The sequence below is a fragment of the Cebus imitator genome, unplaced genomic scaffold (assembly GCF_001604975.1).
Source record: "Cebus imitator isolate Cc_AM_T3 unplaced genomic scaffold, Cebus_imitator-1.0 Scaffold125, whole genome shotgun sequence".
Lineage (NCBI taxonomy): Eukaryota > Metazoa > Chordata > Mammalia > Primates > Cebidae > Cebus > Cebus imitator.
Genome location: NW_016107440.1, coordinates 4,914,961 through 4,924,639, shown reverse-complemented (window position 1 = coordinate 4,924,639; position 9,679 = coordinate 4,914,961).

Sequence of the window (9,679 nt, the reverse complement as noted above, 5' to 3'; positions counted from 1 at the left end):
AAGCAAGCCAAGAAAGAGAAGGTACAAGAAACAGTGAAAAGTGGGAGGTGATTTTTAAGCCCATGAATCAGGCTTCCTTTCCTGCACTGCCCCCCATCCCACTTTTCAGAATGTTCTGGTCAAGTCTAAGAACAGGGCCTAGAAATCACAGCTTCTGAGCCTGAGGCTCAGGGGCAGGAGCAGATGTAAGATCCAGCGGCCCTACAGGAGCCCCCAAGCCCTGACACCCTACTCCACCAGCCAGGGCAACCTGCCGTCAGCCATTGTCCATGGGAGCCCACGCCTAGCTTTGGCCCGGCAGGCAGCTTCAGGCCCCTCTCATCTCTGGGCAGGCCCCTGGCAAGTCACCCCCACATAGCACAGGCCTTCAGGGGGCCCAAAGCAGGAAGGCAGGAGGCCCCACTGCCCCCTTTCTGCAGGGGACAAAAGGATAGCAGGGTCACCCTCTGGATCCCAGCTCCCATCCAGCCACCCTGCTCTCCAAAGCTGCCTACGCTCTCACTGTTTCTCTCTCGGAAAAGACACAGCTGATGGAACCATCAGAAAATGTTGTAGGGCACGCTGAGAGGCAGAACTTGATTTCTTTTAAGAGAATTTTCTGTTCAAAAGACTCCAGCCACTTTTATTTCTAGCAGACGAGGCAGTGAGTCTCCCTGAGACCAACACCCGCATGGCCCCTTTCAGTGAGTGAGAGGAAAGGTAAGTCGAGACTATTCTTCTGCGGGAACCAGACCCTGCACCCCCCACTGTGATTGCCAGGGACGGGTGGACAACAGATTCTCTTGGCGCCAAGAAGCCTTCCAGAAGAAAGGGCTCCTGGCCCCTTCCCAGATGAAGGCTGCTGAATCATCTGTAACTGCCGGAACACTGTGATGCCAGATGGACCAGGCTGCTGGATGTGGGTGAGCCCCATCACAGGGGCCATGACACTGGGGGCCCAGGCCATGGAGGGGTAACATCCTCCATGTCAACGGGCAGAGCAGAGTTGTGAGGGGCAGCCCCAGGGACAAGCGAGTCTTGGTGAAGAAGAGAGGAGAAAGGCTTGTGATGAAATGGGGCTCAGAATTATACTGCGTAAAACATTGAGAGGTATGACCTTGTATCACCCTGAGCTGGCGGGACACATGGCTTACAGTAGTGCCTGCTGTCTGAGCTGAAGGGTTGCAGCAATTGGGGGTCTGTTCCGATGACAAGAAGCAGGTCCAGGCGCTGGAGTGGTTGGAACGCTTCATCCACTCTTCCCTGCAGCGTCTCCTCCACCTTCCCCTTGCCAGAGGCGCAGTGGAGGAGGACTGAGAACACAAAACCGTCCTGGTCCTGCCCCTCTGCCTCTGAAACAAAAGGTCTTTTCACGAATTTCATCCTGCAGACCCAGCGTGTTAAGGAAATCCTAATGCGCCCCCTGCCGGGGAATCAGAGGTCTCTTTAGAGGTGCGTTCTGAGAAGCACGTTTGAAGAATGCCCCTAGAGTTGCTCGTGTTCTTGGCATTTGCAATTGCTGCTGCTTGCCATGTTTGCCGAAACGTTCAAAGTTCACATGCTGTTTTCCACTCCTCAAACTCAAATCCTATGGTTGGAATGCGCTGTCGCAATTCATTTAAATTCTGCACGTTTTTCAGCATCTAGTGCGTGCCAAGCCCGGTGTCTGCTCTGGGACACATGGTGACTAGATGCTGAAAATGCAGAGAACGCTCTGGTTTTGCTCTTGACAAAGCAACCAGAATTCATGTTTCATCTCACTCTGGAACCCAATTCTTTATAAAGAAAGTCAATGGCCATTTTTAGCTTATTTGATATCTTAATCTGTTACTGACTTTGGGGCTTTCATTTTAATTTTGAAAAGATACAGCTCCTAAATAGCGTAGCCATTTTCCCCATTACAACAGAAAAGGAAGAAATCCTTACATCTTACATGTTTCTATCACTTGTTCTCATATAGTCAACCACACCCCTCTGCCCCCTGGACTTCAGATTTCCACCTCCTGGCTTCACCCACTATCAAAGCCCCGGCTTTGGTCTTTATCCGCTTGTAGCTAAAAGCTTGGCCGACTCTTCAAGGCGGACAATGCCCACATGGCCCCTTTTAGTGCCTCTCTGGGACCATTACCACATGTTCCAAGTTGCCTCGTCAGTCTTTCTGATGCCCATCTATTGTTGCCTTTCTTCCCATAAATCAGAAGCAAAAAGATCACATTCACAAAAGGCCGTCAGTTCCTTATAAATGTTCTTGTAACACATTTTCCCCAGTTAGATGTGTCTTGGTTCATCTTTTTACGGTCTTGCTTACTTCTTATTTTTAGTTTAGGAGAAGATGCCTTTCTGATTTGCTCCCGTCTCCAGATAGCCACCTTCCTTACAGACAACCAGGATTTCTGCACCTTAATTATCCCTGGCAACATGCCAAGCCATAAATTACTTCCACAATCAAGATCTCTATGACAGATTCCTAACAGGGTTTGTATTCCTTTGACATAAAATACTTTTTAACAAGGATGTCTTAGCTTAATATTAATTCAGTTCAAGAAATAATGCAACTTATGTTAGTATTTCTTATGTCAGTATTTTTTTCAAATGCTGAATGGAAAAATGATTGAAACCAAAGAATATACCACAAAAGCCATCTAAGTAATGTCCAGAACCTCAGGAGTTGGATGTGTGATACTCTTTCTGGACCAGTCCGAATGCCAATTTGCAATTTGTTACCAAACTTTAAATTGCTAAGTGTAAACGTATCATATGGGGAGGTTTTAATTTTGTTTTGAGACAGAATTTTGCTCTTGTTGCCCAGGCTGGAGTGCAATGGCATGATCTCAGCTCACCGCAACCTCCACCTCCCAGGTTCAAGCTATTCTCCTGCTTCAGCCTCCTGAGTAGCTAGGATTACAGGCATGTGCCACCATGTCTTGCTAATTTTGTGTTTTTAGTAGAGACGGGGTTTCTCCATGTTGGTCAGGCTGGTCTTGAACTCCTGACCTCAGTGATCCGCCAGCCTTGGCCTCCCAAAGGGCTGGGATTACAGATGTGAGCCACCGTGCCCAGCCTCATATGAGGAGTTTTAAACACATATCTATGCCCGAGTCCCACTCCAAAGCAATTCAGTGAGAATCCCTGGGCAGGGGCTTTCAGGCATCCATTGACCAATCTTCTCTCTCTCTCCCTCCCTCTCTCCCTCCCTCCTTCCCTCTCTCCCTATCTACCTATCTCTATTTGAATTTTGTCTCCGCCCATTTGAGCAGATGGTCCTTTTTTCCCAAGTATATCCTGACTCCAAAATTAGACTGCAAGTTTCCCATTTAGAGTCTCAATACCAATCCCAGCATCCAGAATAGGCAGACCCCTCAATAAATGTGAGGAGGATGAGTAGTCTCAGAATTATTTCACAAGTCTTATCCACCTTAGGTGTATACAAAAAGCGGCCTTTTGGTCCTTGGGGTTGAATAGCACTATTGCGTGGCTACAACCGAGCTCGGCTGGAGGTGCACATTCTAAAGCTGGATGCTGACGTCCTAGGACCTGCATCACTGGCCCCCTCTGCTGGCACTCTTCCCAATTGTCCATAGAAAAAGCAAGTCACACACAAAGCAAGACTTGGCCCTTCAAGGTGTGGCCAGCCTCAAAGTATCCTCAGCAGAAAGACATCACATCTAGGTCTTGGGGGAAAAAATCAGGCTTTGAAACATGAGATGCCAGATGAAAAGAAAAGTCATGGCCGTATGAGCTCCTGAGAGGAGGCAGAGGCTTAAGCAGTAAACAGAGTGAGCCCTACGAAAGTCTTCCTTTCTCTACACCTCTCTGTTTGAAAAATCCCCAAATAATTGAAAACAAAACAGTATACCACCAAATAGCAAATGGTTCAACAGAGAGATCCAATTTTTAAAAGTTAGAAAATATTTTATACCAATTGAGAAATGGCTACATGATGTGTTAAAATTTATACTGCAGGTAATGCAATGATTAAAGGAAAATTTGCTTTAAATATTTTATTTAAAAGAAAGGCCTAAAATAGACATTCTATCTTAAGAATTTATGTTAAGAACTTAGGAAAAAGAATAATTAAACCTGAAGCAAGCAGAACTAAGAAAACTATTTGTTTTTGAGACAGGCTTTCATTCTACTGCTCAGGGCTCAAGCAATCCTCCTGCCTTAACCTTTGAAGTAGCTGGGATTACAGGCACATGCCATTTCACCAGGCTAATTAAAAAAAATTTTTTTGTAGTAATGGGAGTCTTACGCTGTTGCCCAGGCTGGTCCTGAACTCCTGGCTTCAAGCCCACCTCCCGCCTCAGCCTCTCAAAGTGCTGGCATTACAGGCATGAGCCACTGTGCCTAGCTAAAAATCATTATTAATATAAAAATCAATGAAATAAAACAGTTAATTGAAAAGGAAATAGTTAATTAAAAAAATTAGTAAAACTGATAAGCCTCTAGCCAGAGTGATCAAGAAAAGAGACAGAGGAAGAGTAGGCACACATCACCAATAGCAGGAGTGCACAGTGATATCACACAGATTCCTACACAAGGCGTGATAAGCATTGTGAAAAACTTGATACCTACATTTAAACAACTTGGATAAAATGGAAAAACTCCTTGAAAGACACATATCTCTGTCCATTTGTGCTGCTATAACAAAGTATCTGAGACTAGGTAATTTTTTAAAGACAGAAATTCATTTCTCATGGTTCTGAAGGCTGGAAAGTCCAACATCAATGCACCAGCAACTGGCAAGAGCTCTTTCCACTTCCAAGATGGAGCCTTAGCCACTGTGACCTCACACAGGAGAAGGCAGAAGGACAAAAAGAGCCAAATGCTGCATGAGGCTACTTTTTAAAAGGGCCTTTATCTTATTTACAAAGGAGAGACCCTCATGGCCTAATCACCTCTTAAAGGCCTCACCTCTTTATACTATCATATTAACAACACCTGAATTCTGGAGGGAACACATCACATTCCAACCATAACAAATGCAAATCCTCAAACTTCAGTCAAGTAAATCAGAAAATCCAAATATTCCTATAGCTACTATATAAATTAAGTTTCTAATTAAAAGCCTCTCCACAAAGAAACCTCTAGGTCCAACTGGTGTCACCGGTGAATTCGAAGAATACCAATTCTTTCCAAACTCTTAGAAAATAGAGGAAGAAGGAACCATTTCCAACTTATTATGAGGCCTTCATTACCCCAATACCAAAACCAAACAGAAAAGTACAGAATAATATCTCCCATGAATACAAATAATAGTAAGTTGACTCTAGCAATATATACAAAGTGGGGTTTATCTCAGGTATTGAAGGTTGACTAACATGTAAAAATCAATTAATGTAGCTCACCATAACAGAATAAAAAATTATCTCCACAGATGTAGAAAAATTAAAAAGATTCTGAAAACATCCCCATTGGTGTTTTAAAAAACTCTTAGCAAACTAAGAGTAGGAGACATCTTTAATAAATGCGTAAAAAAAATCCCAGAGCTAACATACCTAATGGCAAAAGACGGAATGTTTTCATCTTCTGTTTAGGTACAAAGCAAGGATGCCCAGTCTCATAACTTCTCTTCAACAAGGAACTGGAAATCCTGACCTATGTAATGAGGCAAGAAAAATAAATAAAAGGCAAAAAGATTAAAAAGTAAAACTCGTTTTGGTGCCAACTACATGACCCTATATGTAGGAAAACCCTAAGGAATCTACAAAAAAGCTATTATAACTAATAAGGGTAATGCTGCCTCAGGTTGCAATGTCAATATAGGAAAATCTATTTCTATGTATTCACAATGTCAGTTTAAGAAACTTTTTTTTTAAGTAGAACCCCAAAATATGACAGAGATAAATCTAACCAAACATTTTTAAGACCTAAATATTGTCAGGAGAAACTAAAGAGGCAACATAAATGGAGAGACATACCATTTCCATGGATTGGAAGACTTATTGTTCTTAATCTGTAGATATAATACAATTCCAAACAAAATCCCAGTAGTTTTTTCTAAGATGTCTCTGTGCTCCTTACTCTATGGGAACGTCTCAATTGAAACTTCTCAAACTCTGCTAGACACTCTGTCCCCCTTCCTTCTTTTTTTCTTCCTTTCTTTCCTTTCCTTCTTTCCTTCTGCGACAGGATCTCACTCTGTCACCAGGACAGAGTGCAGTGGTGCAATCATGGCTCACTGAAGTCTTCACTCTTGGGTTCAAGTGACCTTCCCACTTCAGCCTCCTGAGTACCTGGGACCACAAGTATGTGCCACGGCGCCCAGCTAATATTTTTTAAAAACATTTTTGAGAGATGGGGTTTCATTATGTTGCCCAGATTGGTCTCAAACTCCTGGACTAAAGCCATCCACCCACCTTGGCCTCCAAAAGTGCTGGGATAAAAGGCCTGACCCTCTATTTCCTTTCTTTTTGGCATGATTTTTGCACAGAATATTGTAGAACTTCACTGGCTTCTTTGTGAAGCTTAAGGTCTCCCCAAACTGGCTCCTCTGAGGCCTGTTCTTTCCATTTACTTTTCCTCCTCCTTCCTCCTTGTGCACCTTTGCTCTTTCATCCAGTTACCTTGAATCCTTGCTCTCTCTTCTTCAAGCTTGACTTCCTACATTTGGTGGTCAGTGAATGGAAAATTACTGAGATAAAATGTCAGGAGTGTGGCAAATTCTGGTTTCTATGGCCACACTTGAGTTGAGCTTCTGAACCTTCTCCAAGGCTCATCTGTATACTTTCTTTTAATAAAATTCTGTAGTTAATTACTATTTTATGTTAGAAAATCCTGTAGTAAGTTGTATATTGCTTCATTATCCTTTTTTGTTTTTTTGTTGGTTTTCTCTTTTTTAGTGATGTGGTCTCTCGCTATGTTGCCTAGGCTGGCCCCAAAATTCCTGGGCTCAAGAATGCTCTCCCACCTCAGCCTCCCACGTAGCTGGGAAGTCAAACATGCTTCAATGTACCTGGCTTTACCATATATTTTAAATCTTCTGTGTCTTCTCTGCCTGACATAACCAAACCTGACTCTCCTCCTGGTCAGGGCTCTCCTAGAAAGTGTTTATTTTGGTGGGGGTAAACTGGACATAGGTCAGCAGAGAGCCACAGAATGTCTGCTAGTATAAACAAGTTTGCTCTGAGAGGGACCTCTGGCCACAGGTCGAATACTTAGGCATTAAGCCATCTGCCAGAATAAATAAGTATCCCATGAAAGGCAGACTGTAAACATCTACAGCCCCCTCCCCTGGAGACCCAGCTGGGCAGGGCTAGAGTTTGTATCTTAAGAGATCTCGAGATGAAATTAGAGGAAAATGCAACAAATCCAGTTTTAACAAGAACCCTGCTAAGTGAGTTCAGCAAGAACTCTCACCCTTGATATCTGATCACATTCCTCACTCTCCACCCCTCTGTCTGCACCCCCAGACCTTTTCCCTTCTCACTCCAGCCCCTTGGTCGCTTGAACCTTAGGCCACTACCCTCCATAGAGGACTCTTGCAGGATTCCAGGTCTGCTACAAGAAACCTGAGGCACATGGCTACTTGGAAACAGAAATGGATGTTTTGTCCACTCAGTTGGACTTTGAAGACATTTAGACAACTGCTAAATGTCTCCTCAGTCACTAGCCCAAAAGTTGATCCACAGCCTCTCTAAGAAAAGCCTCTGCAAATAGGCAAATACGCTCCCAAATTCCTTTTTAGGAGGGTGGGAAACGTTTACATTCTTTTTCTGTGCCTTTGAGATGATTCCCTGTCCTGTCTTCTCTGAAACCTGAAAACTATCATTTGGAAATACAAACCTCAGGGAAATAACTGTCATTTTTTTTAATGGAGCCATTTGGGGAATTAAGCAAATAAAAATCTCAACTCTTTTCCACAAACATTGGTAAAAAAGCTTTAGCCACGTAAGCAGGTAAACTTAACTTGTCCCATCTTTCTCAGAAACACAATTCGGATAACGATATAAATTGGAAATAAATCAGTAAGTTTGTGTTACTGTGTTTTACTGACTTTGGACTATTAGAATGAAAGCAGTATTTGTAGGTATATTTGTGTATTATGTATATGTAGTATGTTTCTACCTCCAGATAGCATTACTAATTTATAAAACCCTTAAAGGAGCGCTATTCAAATTGACCTAGAGATAAATGAGTGCTCATATAAATTAGGCATTCCTAAAATTCTCAGACATGTAGACTCTAGCCCAAATTAAAAAAAAAAAAAAATCACATGACTTGGCTAAGTCTTTGGTAACTAAAGCTAGCTTTTTAAATTATTGGTAAAATAAAAACAGGCATGTCTTCAGAATTTTAAGCATGAAATATCGATATATATACATTTTTTCCCGAGTTTGCTGGTCACACAGATTTATGTTGTCTCTGCTTGATGTTTAAAAACATAAAACTAAAAACCCAACCTAAGAGCAGAATACACAGTAAAAATAAATTGCTTGACACATGTCATTCATGAAAGTAAAAAGAGACGGAATGAATTACCTTTAACTTTTTTGCCTCTGTGATATTTTTATTACCTGATTTGTCAACAAAAATGAAGTAACTTAAGATGACGGCTAACTTTGTTTACGGTCTCATAAAAAATGCTCATGAGCCAACCACGAGTAATTGTTTAAAAACAAGTGAATTAAATAATGTATAAGTGACCTAAAAGTATATAAACTTTTCAATAATCATTACATTTTATAAAACATGTCTACTTAAAAATACTTTCAAAAAATTTTTTTGGTAACTTGCAACCTTAAAGCTATGCTAAATTAAGTAATAAATACTCATTAAATATCTGAGTCATTTTTAAGTGACTAAAAACATCAAAACATTAATTCCTAGCATAAATTTAAGTTGATATACACTGGCATTTTTTATAAGGTATAGAGAAGCCAAAATTTAGATCTGTTAATAAATATGAAAAACTGGAGAAGCACTTTTTTAAAGAAATTATGGCTTCAATCTATGGAATGTGATAAACTACAATTGCTTAAACATTAAAATTCTAATATATATAATTAAAACTACTAGAAATAAGGGAAACAATCCTGTATGCAAAATATACAAGGAAAGTAAGATGTATTTTCAGTAAGGAAAATTATAAGGCATTAAGATGTATTTACTGTTAATGGGAAAAGTAGTTAATTCTCTACTAAACTATAACGAGCAGTTTTTCCACAGTAAGAAAAAAAAAATGTAGGAAGATAAAGATAGATTTTTAAGACCGTACCATTGGATGGGGTACGAATTTCTAGAACTCTAACGAAGACACTGCTGGGTTCATGAAACTGTTAACCAAGGTCAAGGAGAATATTAATTACATGACAGTAAATGAAGGGGATAATTTTTATGACTTTTATTTGTAACATTGCTTTAATGTTTTGTTTTCCAGATTTAAACAAACTTTTCTTCTAAGCTACCTATAGCTTACAGCAATTTAATATATTTTTGTTAACAAAATTAAAACATTTCCTTCCTCCCTGATCCCTCCGGAATTTAGAAACTATGAGTACTCTTGTTTTTATAACAATTGTACTTACTTGTATAAGCTCAGTAAGAATAAATTCTTCTTGAAACAGGACAAAATTGGAAACACCGATTATATGACCAAGACTTTGACTGGAATGTCGTATTTCCAGACATGACCAGTTTTTTTTTTTTTTTTTTTTTTTTTTTTTTTTTTTTTTTTTTTTTTTTTTTTTTTTTTTTTTTT